The 14650-nt window shown below is 36.7% G+C and overlaps 3 pseudogenes; all 3 read left to right on the top strand.

Moving 5' to 3' along the window:
- Positions 1-249: 249 nt before the first annotated feature.
- LOC143576041 (UDP-glycosyltransferase 73C6 pseudogene) lies at positions 250-2093 on the top strand (annotated as a pseudogene).
- A 3964-nt stretch (positions 2094-6057) lies between these two features.
- On the top strand, positions 6058-7521 carry LOC143576042 (UDP-glycosyltransferase 73C6 pseudogene; annotated as a pseudogene).
- Positions 7522-11904: 4383 nt separating this feature from the next.
- On the top strand, positions 11905-13357 carry LOC143576035 (UDP-glycosyltransferase 73C6 pseudogene; annotated as a pseudogene).
- Positions 13358-14650: the final 1293 nt, after the last annotated feature.

Genomic DNA, 14650 nt, shown 5'->3' on the forward strand with positions numbered 1-14650 from the left:
TCATGTTTCCATGATTTTACATTACATTTTTTTGGGTATTTAAGTTACGAACGTAATAAATATCGTGTTTTCGTCTCCAAAAATATACTACAATTTATCTTGTCATTTAAAATTATATGTATTTGTTAACGATTTATATACTTTCACCCATTTTGTTCACGGCCTAGTTAGCCCAATATATTATCAACTTTAACCGGTGGTTATAAAGTATAAACAAAGGCTTTTTCTTTCTTGTTACAGTTACAAGTCCCACGTGAACAAAGTTCCAACAAAAATTGAGTTGCATACTTTTCAAAGCAGTACAATACCGTGTAAGACCAATATTCTTATGCACGTACCTTTCAAATGCTTGCAATTTCTTAGAACGAACACTCATCTTCATCAGTCAATATGATTCTTATCTATATAAATATCAACAATCCCAAAATCCTTTCCATAATCCATCAACCTTAATTGATCACCAATGGCTTCTGAATCAATCAACCATCTTCACTTCCTCCTAATCCCCTTTCTAGCCCCCGGCCACACCATCCCGATAATCGACATGGCGAAGTTACTCGCACAAAGACCGAATGTTACCGTCACCATTGTCACCACACCTGTAAACGCCGTTCGGTACGGCCCTACTCTCCAAGAACACATCAATTCCGGACTCCCGGTCCAGTTTCTTGAACTCCCGTTTCCAGGGACCGAGAATGGATTACCGGAGGGATGCGAAAGTGTAGACGCGTTACCTGGTTTACATCTACTTCCAAACTTTGCAGCCGCAGTTGAGATGTTGAAAGAACTGCTAGAACAACGATTTGAATCGTTGAAACCACGTCCGAGTTGTATATTATCGGATAAATATATGCTCTGGACGGATGATACCGCGGTAAAGTATAAGATTCCAAGGATTATATTTGATGGAATGAGTTGTTTCAAACAGTTATCTACTTATCATTTATACGGATTCAAGTTGGATGGAATACCCGAGTCTGAGTCTTTTATTCTCCCAGGGCTGCCCGACCGAATTGAGATAACCCGAGCCCAGCTACCACCCGAGTTCAACCATAGCCGGTTCACGAGTGAGAGACTTGAAAAAGTGAGGGAAACTGAGTCAAGCTTTCATGTTCGAATAAGAGAGACCGAGTCACGAGCTTATGGAATGGTGATTAATAGTTTTGAGGAGTTGGAGCAAGAATATGTTAAGGAGTTTAAGAAGTTAAAAGGGGGAAAGGTTTGGTGTCTTGGACCGTTATCCTTGGCTAGCGATAACGGTTCGGGTAAACCAGTAAGAGGAAACAGTACTTCTGATGACGGTCAGCGTTTCTTGAACTGGCTCGATTCGAAAGAACCGGGATCAGTGGTGTACGCGTGCTTTGGTAGCAGTAGTCATGTCTCACCTCCACAGCTCATCGAGCTCGGGTTAGCTTTAGAAGCATCCAAATCCCCATTCATATGGGTGATCCGAGCGGGTGACCGAGCTCACGAGGTTGAGAAATGGTTATCCGAAACCGGGTTTGAAAATAGAGTAAAAGATAGAGGCCTCGTTTTAAGAGATTGGGCTCCACAAGTCCTAATCTTATCGCACTCTTCGGTTGGAGGGTTTTTGACACACTGCGGGTGGAACTCAGTCTTGGAAGGGGTATCGGCTGGCGTGCCGATGATCACTTGGCCTCTTTTTGCAGAACAGTTTTTGAACGAGAAGTTGATCGTTCAAGTGTTGGGGATCGGTGTGAGTGTTGGTGCACCCGTTGTGGTGCATTGGGGGGAGGAGGATAGATTTGGGGTGACCGTGAGCAGCGAGCAGGTGAAAACGGCTATTGAAGCAGTAATGGATGTGGGACCTGAAGGAACCGAGAGGAGAAAGAAAGCGAAAGCACTTGGGATGGTAGCGAAGAAAGCTGTAGAAGGAGGGTCTTCTCATCGTAACTTAACATTATTAATACAAGATCTATCGGAACTTGCAAATGTTAGAAGCCATAAGCTATTGATCTGAAGGCAATGTTTCCAAATTTTTGACAAGAATATGTACCAAGTGTCAACCATTTTTAAGTAGTAGCGTAAGTTGTGTTTGTTTTGTTTATAGCATGGTTTAGCGAGCTATATAAATATTAGCATCAAATGAGCTTATTATCTATTATAGTTACTATTATGTGATTTTTATACATGTTAAGTTTGTTTGTTAGTCATTATTTCATTTTTAATTTAAATATTGTCATTAGTTGATTTGCTTTTATCATTATATCTATCAGTGTAATATCTAGTTTTCAGTTATTTTATAATACACAGTAAATGTTATTTACCTATCATTTTTTCAGTTCTTCTTCTTTTATTAGTTCTTTTTAAATTAATAATATACATTAAATGTTATTTACCCATCATTTTTTTCACTTCTTCTTCTTCTTGTGGCTTAGGAAAGGAACTGATCACTTTGAACGAGTATAACAGTTGAACGGAGAATATGAAATGCCCTAAAACTTTGTGTGAACGTGACAAACAATCATAGATTCATGGTTTGCCTCGACTTCTTCTGTGTTTGTGACACTCGTCAATTTCAGGTTAACTCCGTTAATCCGAACTCCGTTAATTCAAACTTAAGATCACACGAACTATAACGCATATCTCATTACATTTAAACTAGGGTTTAGATAACGCATGACAATCACTACACAAGTAGTATTTCGGAATTCCACCGAGACACACACGAGTCGACTCAAACCGTTGGTGAACAAACAATATATAATATAAACAAGTGCTCGGTATAAATATGTGTTATGTTGACATATGATTGTGTGCTTGCATAGTATAACCTCTTATTATAAATATATTATAAGCTAGTTATGCTAGAATTAAGTTCACTTGAAGTTTAGGGTGCGATTTGTAACATGTATTATATTTAATAAATATATAAATAACATAATCACCCAACCCTAATCCCACTCTCTCCCTCTCCCCTACACGACGGCAGCAGCCCCCCCCCCCCTCTTCATCATTCTCGGCCGATCACCACACACACACATACAATACAAGTTGTTTGCAAGGTTGTTGAAGGATCCAAGGTGATAACTAGGTAAATAAGCTTCATATCTAACCCATTCTATAAGTTAATTTCATGATTAAACCTGCAAATCATAAACTCTAAGTGCTAAATGTGTTGTTAGTTGATGAATTAGGATATCATGTATGATTATTAGTGCAAAGGTTATTAGTTTATTGGATCCGTGTTTAAATGACTGTAAGTCGATGTTAATTACATGTTCTGAAGTGATTTTTGATTCTATGATGTAGTAGGTCGAGTCTAGTTTCTAAAGAGTCCAAATTTGTAATTTTTGGACGTGTAGAAGTTAGTTTTTATTATTTTACAAATCTGTTGTGCAAGTCTGATTCGGGAAGCCTACTGGTAAGCTGTTTTGGCGACTAACATATCTCATAAACTACAAGACCAAAATGGGTTGTTTCCACTTCTGGAAGTTAATATTTTGAGTTAAGAATCTAACCCAATTGGTCTTGCATTAATTGGATTTGTCATTTAACAGGAATAACAAATAACATTCTGTTGCGCATGATAATGATTGCTGTGTGTTTTCTGTGATGTTTTGATCATTGTGATAAAACCATATATGATAAAAATATAATAAAAATATTTTTAAAAACCCAACCCACGTATACTTTTGTGATGATTTTTGGTGATTTATTTGATATGTTAGGATTTATTAATAAGAGTAATCTTGTTGAGTGAAAATCTGCCTGGACAATTTAGCTGCTGTATTACTTGAATTGTCGAAAAGTGCATAACTGATCGATGTTTGCTATGTTTTGATCAAATTGCCCTTGTGGGGGATAATTGCTAGTAATGTACAATGTTAATGCTTGACACTTAAGTAGTTGTTCACACATGTAACGTATCAACAACGTGTTTGTCGAGTCGCACTTATTTCACAAACGAAACACGAAACGCATCTCATACATAAGTTGTATGTGTCGAGTCTAGGGACTCACTCGTAGTTCAATACTTAGAAAATCTCTTTTTTGTTTTTAGAACACTAGTGAGGATTTTCTGTGACGCGCACTTTTCTCGGATCTTTTTGATTATCTTCGCAAACAGTGAATTTCACGTCCCCTTTTTACTCTTTTTAAACGCTTTTATTTGGGGGAGATAACATACTCCAACGTTGTAGATTTTGTTTAGTTTTTATATATCACTTGTAAGGCTAAGTGGCAAACAAACCAACCAAAGTCTTTCATAACATCGAACCGATTAATATTTGGATAATAGCGAGTCACTGTTGAGTAGTACTACTGGGTTTGACAAACCCCGCCCAACTCTAAACTCGACTGTAGGTTGACATTACCATGGTCGTGGTTGACATGGTGGCAAGGCAATTGATAAACAGTCAGCTTCGGTGTCGAACACTTAGTAATACATGCTTGATAGGTTAGCTACCTATTGATATATAATTGACTTAACACTATCTGTTAACGCAAACGCAAACGCAAACGCAAACGCAAACACTTCATTTATATAAATCTGTGAACTCACCAACCCTGTGTTGACACTTTTAGTATGTTATTCTCAGGTAGCCGAGGCGGGCGCGCGGTATACGATCATGCATTCGCTAAACACCATCGCTTGAAAACTTCTTTTAATTTTTATCTTAATAACTTGGGTTTTTAAGTCGTCCTGTGTGTCGCAAACTTTTTGGTTTACAAATTTACGTTTCCGCATTTTATTTAAGACTTAATGTCTTGTTGGTTTGAAAACTTTAAATGTGGTGTTTGATTATAACTAATGATTCCGATCCTGTTAGTTTACACCCTCTGACGGTAAAACTCCATTAGCGGATTTTGAGGGTGTGACAGTGTTGCCCTCTTCTCATTTGAATCGTAGATTTGTTTAACTTACATATTTATTATGGATTGCAATTTTGATTATTTTTCGATCAAATTCAACGTTGTAAAATATGACTCAACCTCCTAATTTAAAGTTGCTCAATATAGTAAACATGAAACATCATATCAACTTGCATAATCAATATGAAATGTAGTTAACAACTTCGATCAGTCTTCAATAATCAACAACTTCGATTAATAAACTCTTCTTCTCGATCAGCTGGTTTTTTATTTGATAATCCTCAAAAAAAATTTCAATCTTTCTTCTCGATCACAGCTTGATCGGGAAGAGTTCTTCCATGATTCGGCTTGATCGATTAACACCAAAAGAAAATTTTACGTAGAAGAAAGACTAATCGCTTTGATACAAATTTTTAAACGAATTAATATAACTCATCAAACGAAACACAAAGGCAACTATTGAATAACTCTCAATGTTCTTACTTAGAGGAAATCTCACTCTAAAACCTCTTTTACACATAACTTGTACGTGTTTCTCTTGATAAAACTCTAATCCGGTATCATCTATAATAATGCTAACTTATCTAGTTAAGAAACCTAATAATCATAACTTGGCCATTAAGTAACCAGTTAAACAAACCTTTTTAATTCTTGGGTCGAGTTGTTACATGGGCCAAACAACAACTGAGCCAACATGGTGCGGTTTGGTTTTATAGTCCGATTCATTTTGGTCTGATTTTGGAGTTTGGTTGGATTGGTTTTGAAATTTGGCTTGATTCGGTGCAGTGCGGTTTGTTTCAAGAGCCACGCATATAACAACAAGATGTAGAACTGTTTGTAAATAGAAGTTTTCATTTTTAATGCTAACACATGGATCATGCAATCAGAAAAAGCCAATGCTTGAAATTAAATACTTTTGATCAAGTCCAAATTCGTTCCAACCAGATAGCTCCAAAATCTTTACCTAATCACCTATTTAGGATCGATTCACTTTTAGAAAACTTCCAATATACTAATATAATTATTTTAATTAAAAAGTGTGGTTAGTGGAGCATTAATTAAAGTATACGTATTACACCACTTGCTATTTCTTAATACAAAGAGATTATCATTTACATTGTTAATGCAACTTACATGTATCACGTTACAAACTTATAGATGTATATAAATAACCGTCAAACCAACTTCTTAAAGTCCATATCAAAACAACTTATAATGGCAATGGCTAACCAGCTTCACTTCCTCCTTATTCCCTTTATGGCTCCGGGCCACACCATCCCCATGATCGACATGACCAAAGTGCTCGCACAACGACCGAATGTTGTTGTCACCATCGTCACCACACCAGTAAACGCCGTTCGATATGGTTCTACTCTCCAAAAACACATCCATTCCGGACTCCCGGTGCGTTTTCTTGAACTCCAATTTCCAGGGACCGAAAATGGACTACCGGAGGGATGCGAAAGTGCAGATGCTCTACCTGGTTTACATTTATTTCCCAACTTTGTAGCTGCAGTTGAGATGTTGGAAGAAAGACTCAAACAACGATTCAAATTGCTAAATCCTCGACCAGGCTGTATTATATCTGATAGTTTCATGCTCTGGGCAAATGATATCGCGGAAAAGTTTAAGGTTCCCAGGATCACATTTGATGGAATGAGTTGTTTCAAACAGTTAGCTACCCATCATCTGCGTGCATCCAAGGTTTTCTATGATTTACCTGAGTCTGAGCCTTTATCCTACCCGGGCTGCCTCACCAGATTGAGGTAACTCGAGCTCAACTGCCAACTGAGTTCAATACTAGTAATAATGCATTGCGAGTACTCCATCAACGGAAGAGAGAAACCGAGTCAAGAGCTTATGGGATCGTAATCAATAGTTTTGAGGAGTTGGAGCACGGATATGTTAAGGAATTCAAGAAGTTGAAAGGTGGAAAGGTATGGTGTCTAGGACCGTTATCGTTGTCTAACAATAACGATTCGAGTAGAGGAAAGAATACCTCCAATGATGGTCAACGGTACTCGAAATGGCTCGATTCCAAAGAACCAGGATCGGTAGTGTATGTGTGCTTTGGTACTAGTAGCCTGGCCACACCTCCACAACTCATCGAGCTCGGGTTAGCCTTAGAAGCATCCAAATCCCCATTCATATGGGTGATCCAAGCCGGTGAGAGAGCTCAAGAGGTTGAAAAATGGTTAACGAAAACTGGGTTTGAAAACAGAATAAAAGATATAGGACTTATAATAAGAGACTGGGTACCACAAGTCCTGATCTTATCGCACCCTTCAGTTGGAGCGTTCTTGACACAATGCGGGTGGAACTCAGTCTTGGAAGGAATTTCGGTTGGTATCCCTATGATCACTTGGCCTCAACGATATGAACAATTCTTGAACGAGAAGTTGATCGTTCAAGTGTTGGGGATTGGTGTGAGTGTTGGTGCACCCGCTGTGGGGCATTTGAGCGAGGATGATAGATTTGGGGTGACCGTAAAGAGCGGACAGGTGAAATCGGCCATAGAAAGAGTGATGGATGCTGGATTTGAAGGAAATGAGAGGAGAAAGAAAGCAAAAGCACTCGGGATGGTGGCAAAAAAAGCAGTGGAAGAAGGAGGGTCTTCTCACCATAACTTGGCATTATTAGTGCAAGATCTTTTGGATCTTGCAAATGTTAGCAGTTGATCAATGTCGAATGTCAATAACTATCCTAATATTCATATTACAAGTGGAATAACGATTAACAAACAAACTTTAACATAGATAAAAAATAAATAATAATGATAACAATAATAGATAATAAATTCATTTGATGTTTAGTTCACCAAACCGGGCTATAATCAAACACATACAACTTACTATAAAGCTATACTAAAAGAAGGTTGATAGGTATATATTCTTGCCAAAATTTAGGAAACATTGCCTTCAAATCAATATTAAGTTATGTTGAGAATGGGCGGAACTACAGGAGGGTCAGGGGGTCAGTTGACCCTCCGGCCGGTCAAATTTTAAGGTTACATGACACTAAGCTAAACACATTTAAATAGTTGACCCTCTTAATTGTACTCCAAAAAGCATTGAAGTTTAAAGAAAAAAAGATGAAAACATATTTTCCGGCGCGGCGGCGAATGACGGTCTAGAGCTGTAGTCCGGCATGTTGTTAAGGCTTTGGGAAGTTGCAGAGAAAAAGAAAGAAGATAGACCGACAGCTGTATCTTAGGCTTAACGTAGTGGGCGAGAAAAGTGGGCGACTGGGGAGATTGGGGGGGCGATATTGGGCCGAAATGGGGCGGGGGCGGGTGGGTTTTGTCGCCGGAAGAAGGAAAGAAATATTATTATTTTAATAATATGACCGTTGGCAACGGTCAAAAATAAAAAAAAATAATTAAAACAGTGTATATATATATATATAAACATACACCTTCTTCTCCATTTCATATCCGTTTCGTACACAATTCATACCTAAATTCTTCAAAAAATCTAGCAAAATGAATCCTAGAAACAACCCAAACCACTCATTCCCTCCTTTCGGTCAATTTCATGGTTCGCAAAGCCAACCGAACGTGAACTTACAATGGAACCCGAACAACCAAAACCAACCAACGTGAACTTAGTTATGTACTTTTTTTTTTATTTTTAGTTATGTTTTTTATTAAGTTATGATTTTTTTTGGTTTTGTATTTTTTTGTATTTCTTTTTAATTTTAATACATTTTTATTTAATTATTTAATTTACTTAGTTTTTATTTGTTTAGTTTAGTTATAAAAAGAAAATAATAAAAAAAGATACTGTGGGCCCAGTTTATAGCCGTACACCATTACACCCTAAAAAAAATTTCCATCCCTTACTGACTGTGCGTCACGTTTCTTAATTCGCCACAATTTGTAGCCTCTCCACTATGTATAGCCTTAATGCTTATTATTGGGTTAAATTGAGTTGTGAGTGGTCCTTAAGAAAACGGCAAATTAAAAACCTAATTTTTTACTAATTACTGTATTTGTATCTTATATTTAAAAAAAAAAAGGTTTGTTGTCACATCTGTTCTAACCCCAAAAAAAAACCAAGTCTCTTATCTATGGATTCCACCTTTTGCAACAAATACATAAGTTTATTAAATTTACTTCCATTTTCTAGGTTAGTAAAAGTTTTTTTCCTTTATAAATTATAAGCATTGAATTAATTTATTGTGTTTCGACCGGTATAGTAATTAAATTGATAGTGCTATGATTATTATACCAAAATTCAATTAGAATACTATTATATGTAATTTAATTTCTCATAATTTTCTATTATTTTTGCATAGAAATGCATGTGTAGACACGTATTTCGGTAAAGAACCCAAACCATGTATAAAGAATTCTTCATATCCATAGAATTCTAATAAAAAATAATAATACAAGAAGTCTGAGAGGAAATTGAGTTATATTGAGAAATATGTTTTTGTGAGTGTTGAAAGTAAAGTCGTTTTACAACGGTTTCAAGCTATAGGGCCCTATATTTACAACTAGAGATTGCCACATCGTTTGGTAAAAAAAAGCAAATTGTGTACATTAACAAAAAAAACATTTCTATTATGACCCCCCGATTATAAAGTTCTGGTTCCGTCACTGAAGAATACCCTCCTTCTTCTATCGCTTTCCTCGAGGCCATCCCAGGTGTTTTCGCTTTCTTTCTTTCATTTCCTTCAAGTCCAGCATCCATTACAGTTTCTATAGCCTTTTTCGATTTTTTTTTTGAAATTGGGAAATTATATAAGAGTGAAATGGTTTCTAGGAGAGATGAAAGTTGGTGATGGTTTCTAGAAGATCCGTCATTTGAAATGGCGGATCTCGGATAATATATAAATCTTATCAGTTCTTGAGTTGGACAATAACATGGTGTTCCGCCATTTCAAATGACGAATCTGGTACATATTTTTTGTATTCCGCCATTTCAATTTTCAAATGGTGGATGGCAGTTTCATCCGCTAGTTTGATTGGTTGCTCACCATTCCCAAAGTAGCTTACCCCTATATATTAAAATGTTTTTAATAGACATCTGCCATTTAAAATGACAGGTGTCCTCTTGACATCCGTCATTTCAAATGACTAGTATGAGTAGTGAGATGTATAACTTTGATTGACACTTTAGTCTCCTTTTTTTTATATGTATTGTATTTTTTTTTACATTTATTTTATTTTTGAAAGACATTATTAATTATTAGAAAAGTGATTTGTATTATTAAAAACATTAATATGTTTTTAATTTTAATTATTAAAAGAATTATTTATTAATAACTAATTACAATTAGTATTAATAATCAATGTTATCATTAATTAGTATATTAATAATTACTTTTAATTAATAAATAGTGGAGTTTAGTCATATTTTGTTGGGTAGAGTTTTTTTATAAAACTGAAATCCGTAATTTAAAAATGGCAAGTGTCTTCCGTAGATGAACAAACAATAATATAAAATAGATAATGAGGATTATGGTTTAAAACTTGGTGCTTGTATTGCTTGGTGTGTGTCGCTCATATAAGTTATCATGGTCGATTATAGAAATTAAAATTATTGTTTTTTCGTCATTAATTATATATGAATGGTACAGTGATATGAGTTTTTTTTATGCAAGTAACTAATTGAAAAAATCTTACATTAATATGAAATATTAACTAAATGAAGAATTTTAGGAAATTTTTAGTCAAAACTACGTAGTTTTGATGAGTTTTGCATGTAAGCTTAGAGCCTTAGACACCTAACATCGTATTCAATTTCCTTGATTTTTTGGGGTCGAATACAACTTTGCAAAGTTTGACTCAACGGCCCAATATAAAGTTACTCTATGGAAAGAGGCAAAGAGCTTAATCAACATGAAATGTAGTTGTACATTAAACAAGATATTTAACTCAAGATTGTTGGATTTCTTTCACTAAAGTTATGCATTAATTATCATCTTTGACTATTTAGTCGAAGTAAAACACCAGTTTTATCTTTGCCCTTCCTCTTATCTTACTTTTTGCAAGCCAACCCTCCGACTTTTATATATATTAAATTCAAATATTCAATTCCCAAATAAATGTCGACCTAAAGTTTTAAAAACGAACTCCAATACACAATCATGATGACAAATCCAGGAGGATTTTTGCAAGTTCATTCTGATTATTAGAAATAGGGGTCTTGCTTTGCGTACCCGTTAGGCGCCTAGATGCCGGGTTTTAATGGATTCCCACGTCTCCTTAGTCGAACCAAGACCGTTAACTTGCCCAATATGCACCGAATGAAAAAATAATGCAATCGTTATATTTCTCTTTCTTTTTATCCATCCGTGTTCCCGGTTCAGTGGCATCCCACATGCCATAAATGTTAAAAAAAATCTATTTTTCTTCTCAGTCACGGCTTGATCGGGTAGACTTCTTCATCGAAAAACAGAAAAAGAAAAGAGCTTAATCGCTATTAATGACATGAATGAATTGATATAACGAAACATACACAAGACAATTATTGTATAAACTCTCAATATTGTTACGTAAAGGAAATCTCACTCAAAAACCTCTCTTACACAATTTTTGTTGTTTCTCTTTATGAAACCTTAATCCAGTATCAATATCTATTTATAATGTTAATAATTCTAAGTTAGCTAACAAGAAACCTAATAATTCTAAAGTAACCCTTTAAACAACATTTTTAAGTATTGGGCTAGGCTGCTTCTTGGGCTAAACAACAGTTGAGCCAGCATTGTGCGGTTTGGTTTTATAGTTCGGTTCGTTTTGGTTGGATCAGTTTTGAAAAGTGGCTTGACTCGGTGCGGTGCGGTTTGGTTCTGGAGCCACGTACGCATATCACAACAATGTTATTTGCTATTTGCCGGTTCATTTTTAATGCTAACACATGGATCATGCGCCAATACTTGAAATACCTAAAAAGTGTGGTTAGTAGAGCATGAAAGTATACATATTGCAACATGTTATTTCTTACACGGATAACCTTAGTTCTCTTGGTTGTTTATAAATACACCAAACCAACTTCTGAAAATACTCCAAATCAAAACAATTATCTTACTGATAGAAATTGTTTATAATTCTAAATCTTGGCAATGGCTAACCAGCTTCACTTCCTCCTGATTCCCTTCATTTTTGGCTCCCGGCCACACCATCCCCATGATCGACATGGCCAAAGTGCTCGCACAGCGGCCGAATGTTATGGTCACCGTCGTCACCACACCATTAAACGCCATTCAGTATGGTTCTACTCTCCAAAAACACATCCATTCCGGACTCCCAGTGCGTTTTCTCGAACTCCAATTTCCAGGTACCGAGAACGGACTACCAGAGGGATGCGAAAGTGCAGATGTTCTACCTGGTTTACATTTACTTCCAAACTTTGCAGCTGCAGTTGAGATGTTAAAAGAATTGCTCGAACAACGTTTTGAATCATTAAGTCCTCGTCCGAGTTGTATATTATCTGATAAATATATGCCATGGACAGATGAAACCGCAGTAAAGTATAAGATTCCAAGGATTATATTTGATGGAATGAGTTGTTTCAAACAGTTATCTACTTATTATTTATACGCATGTAATTTTGATGAAATGCCCGAGACAGAGCCTTTTATTCTCCCGGGGCTGTCTGACCGGATTGAGATAACCCGAGCTCAGCTTCCACCCGAGTTCAATCAAATGAGAGAGTCAAGATTTCATGTTCGAATGAGAGAGACTGAGTCACGAGCTTATGGGATGGTGATTAATAGTTTTGAGGAGTTGGAGCAAGAATATGTTAGGGAATTTAAGAAGTTGAAAGGTGGAAAGGTATGGTGTTTAGGACCGTTATCGTGTTGAACGATGATGATTTGCGTATACCAGTAAGAGGAAGCAGTACTTATGATGATGGTCAACGTTACTTGAACTGGCTCGACTCTAAAGAATCGGAATCAGTGGTGTACGCGTGCTTTGGTAGCAGTAGTCAGGTCATGCCTTCACAGCTCACCGAGCTCGTGTTAGCCTTAGAAGCATCGAAATCTCCATTCATATGGGTGATCCGAGCTGGTGAGCGAGCTCACGAGGTCGAGAAATGGATATCATATACGGGGTCTGAAAATAGAGTAAAAGATAGAGGTCTCATCATAGGAGATTGGGCACCACAGGTCCTAATCTTATCGCACCCTTCAGTTGGAGGGTTCTTGACAAATTGTGGGTGGAACTTAGTCTTGGAAGGGGTGTCTGCTGGTGTCCCTATGATCACGTGGCCTCAGTTTGCTGAACAGTTCTTGAATGAGAAGTTAATCGTTCAAGTGTTGGGGATCGGTGTGAGTATTGGTGCACCTGTTGCGGTACATTGGGGTGAGGGGGATAAATTTGGAGTGACCGTGAAGAACGAGCTGGTGAAATCGGCAATAGAAAGAGTGATGGATGTGGGACCCGAAGGAAACGAGAGGAAAGAAAGTGAAAGCACTCGGGACGGTGGCAAAGAAAGTAGTGGAAGAAGGAGGGTCTTCTCACCATAACTTGACATTATTTGTACAAGATGTGTTGGAACATGCAAATGTTTGAAGCTAGAAGCCATTGATTTGAATCCAATGTTTCCAAATTATTGTCAAGAATATGTGCAAGTATCAACCTTTTTGAGTAGCACCTATATAATATACGAGTTGCGTTTATATATATAGTAAGTTGTATGTGTTTGATTACAGCTCGGTTTGGTGAACGAAATAAACATTAGCATCAAATGAGTTTATGATCTATAATAGTTTTTTATTATCTGATTCCTTATTTATTTTAGTTGGTTATTATTTGTTCTTGTTACACATTGATCTTATGCTTTCGTCCCCTCGGGTATGAGCTTAACGGCTCTGATACCAATTGTTAGAAATTGATCTCAACCAAGATCGACTCTTTTCAGCTGTTTATTACGATTTTATTGACACTAATTACATCGGCCCAGCCAAATATTTATATTAAATAACTTACTACTCAAACTCCAAATTTCTAGTAATTCATACAACTAGATAAACATGCAATTAAATCAGACTATGAAACCGATAAACATACCAATAAATTAAATCTCTTGACTATTTTACGATTAATCCTCTTACGACTTTTAGACATTGAGTAATTAGCATTCAACTTCATTTGTTTTTGCAAAATTCCAGATGCAAACCTGTTTGTATTAAGAAATTTTCATTTTAAATGCAACACATGGATCATGCATATCAAGAAAAAACCAATACTTGAAATTAAATACTTGGTTGGTAAAGTCCAAATTCGTTCCAGCCAGATAGCTCCAAAATCCTTTTTATGTTATGTATATATACTATTGGTTAGGTTTTAAAGTTCAGTTCAGGTCGTTTGGGAGTTTGTTGGAAAAGAAATAAAAACCCAAACTGTTGGTTATTAGCCTGGGTTGGTTATATTTTGGTTCGGCTCTTGGTTTTCGGTTTTGAATTTTTCAGTTTGGTTCGGCGAGGTTGGTTTTGGAGTGAGGCATAACCAAAACCAAATTGTAACTTCCTTAATGTTGAAAGACACCAATTGGTGTCTAGCTGGGTTGGATAAGGCTTGGGCTTTCCTATGGAAGGTCTCAAGTTCGAATCCCACTCTAGGCGGCCTTGAGGTAACCGTCACCAATGAATTTCTATTAAGACAGGGAAGCCGTAGTGGCATCCTGAGGGTCGGCCCAGATCTGTCGCATACTTAATGGAGGTGTTTTACCGGCGTCATACCTCTTGCGGGGTAGGGTGATGGGTATCCAAATGAGTACCGGGGTAAGGATTCCCTCCTCCAACCCTTTTTTTTAATGTTGAAAGACACATTTAGGAGCTATATGAATTTAGAATGCACTCCAAT

The sequence above is a fragment of the Bidens hawaiensis genome, unplaced genomic scaffold, assembly GCF_021521415.1.
Source record: "Bidens hawaiensis isolate Kalapana, Puna unplaced genomic scaffold, B.hawaiensis_p1.1 tig00027850_1, whole genome shotgun sequence".
NCBI lineage: Eukaryota > Viridiplantae > Streptophyta > Magnoliopsida > Asterales > Asteraceae > Bidens > Bidens hawaiensis.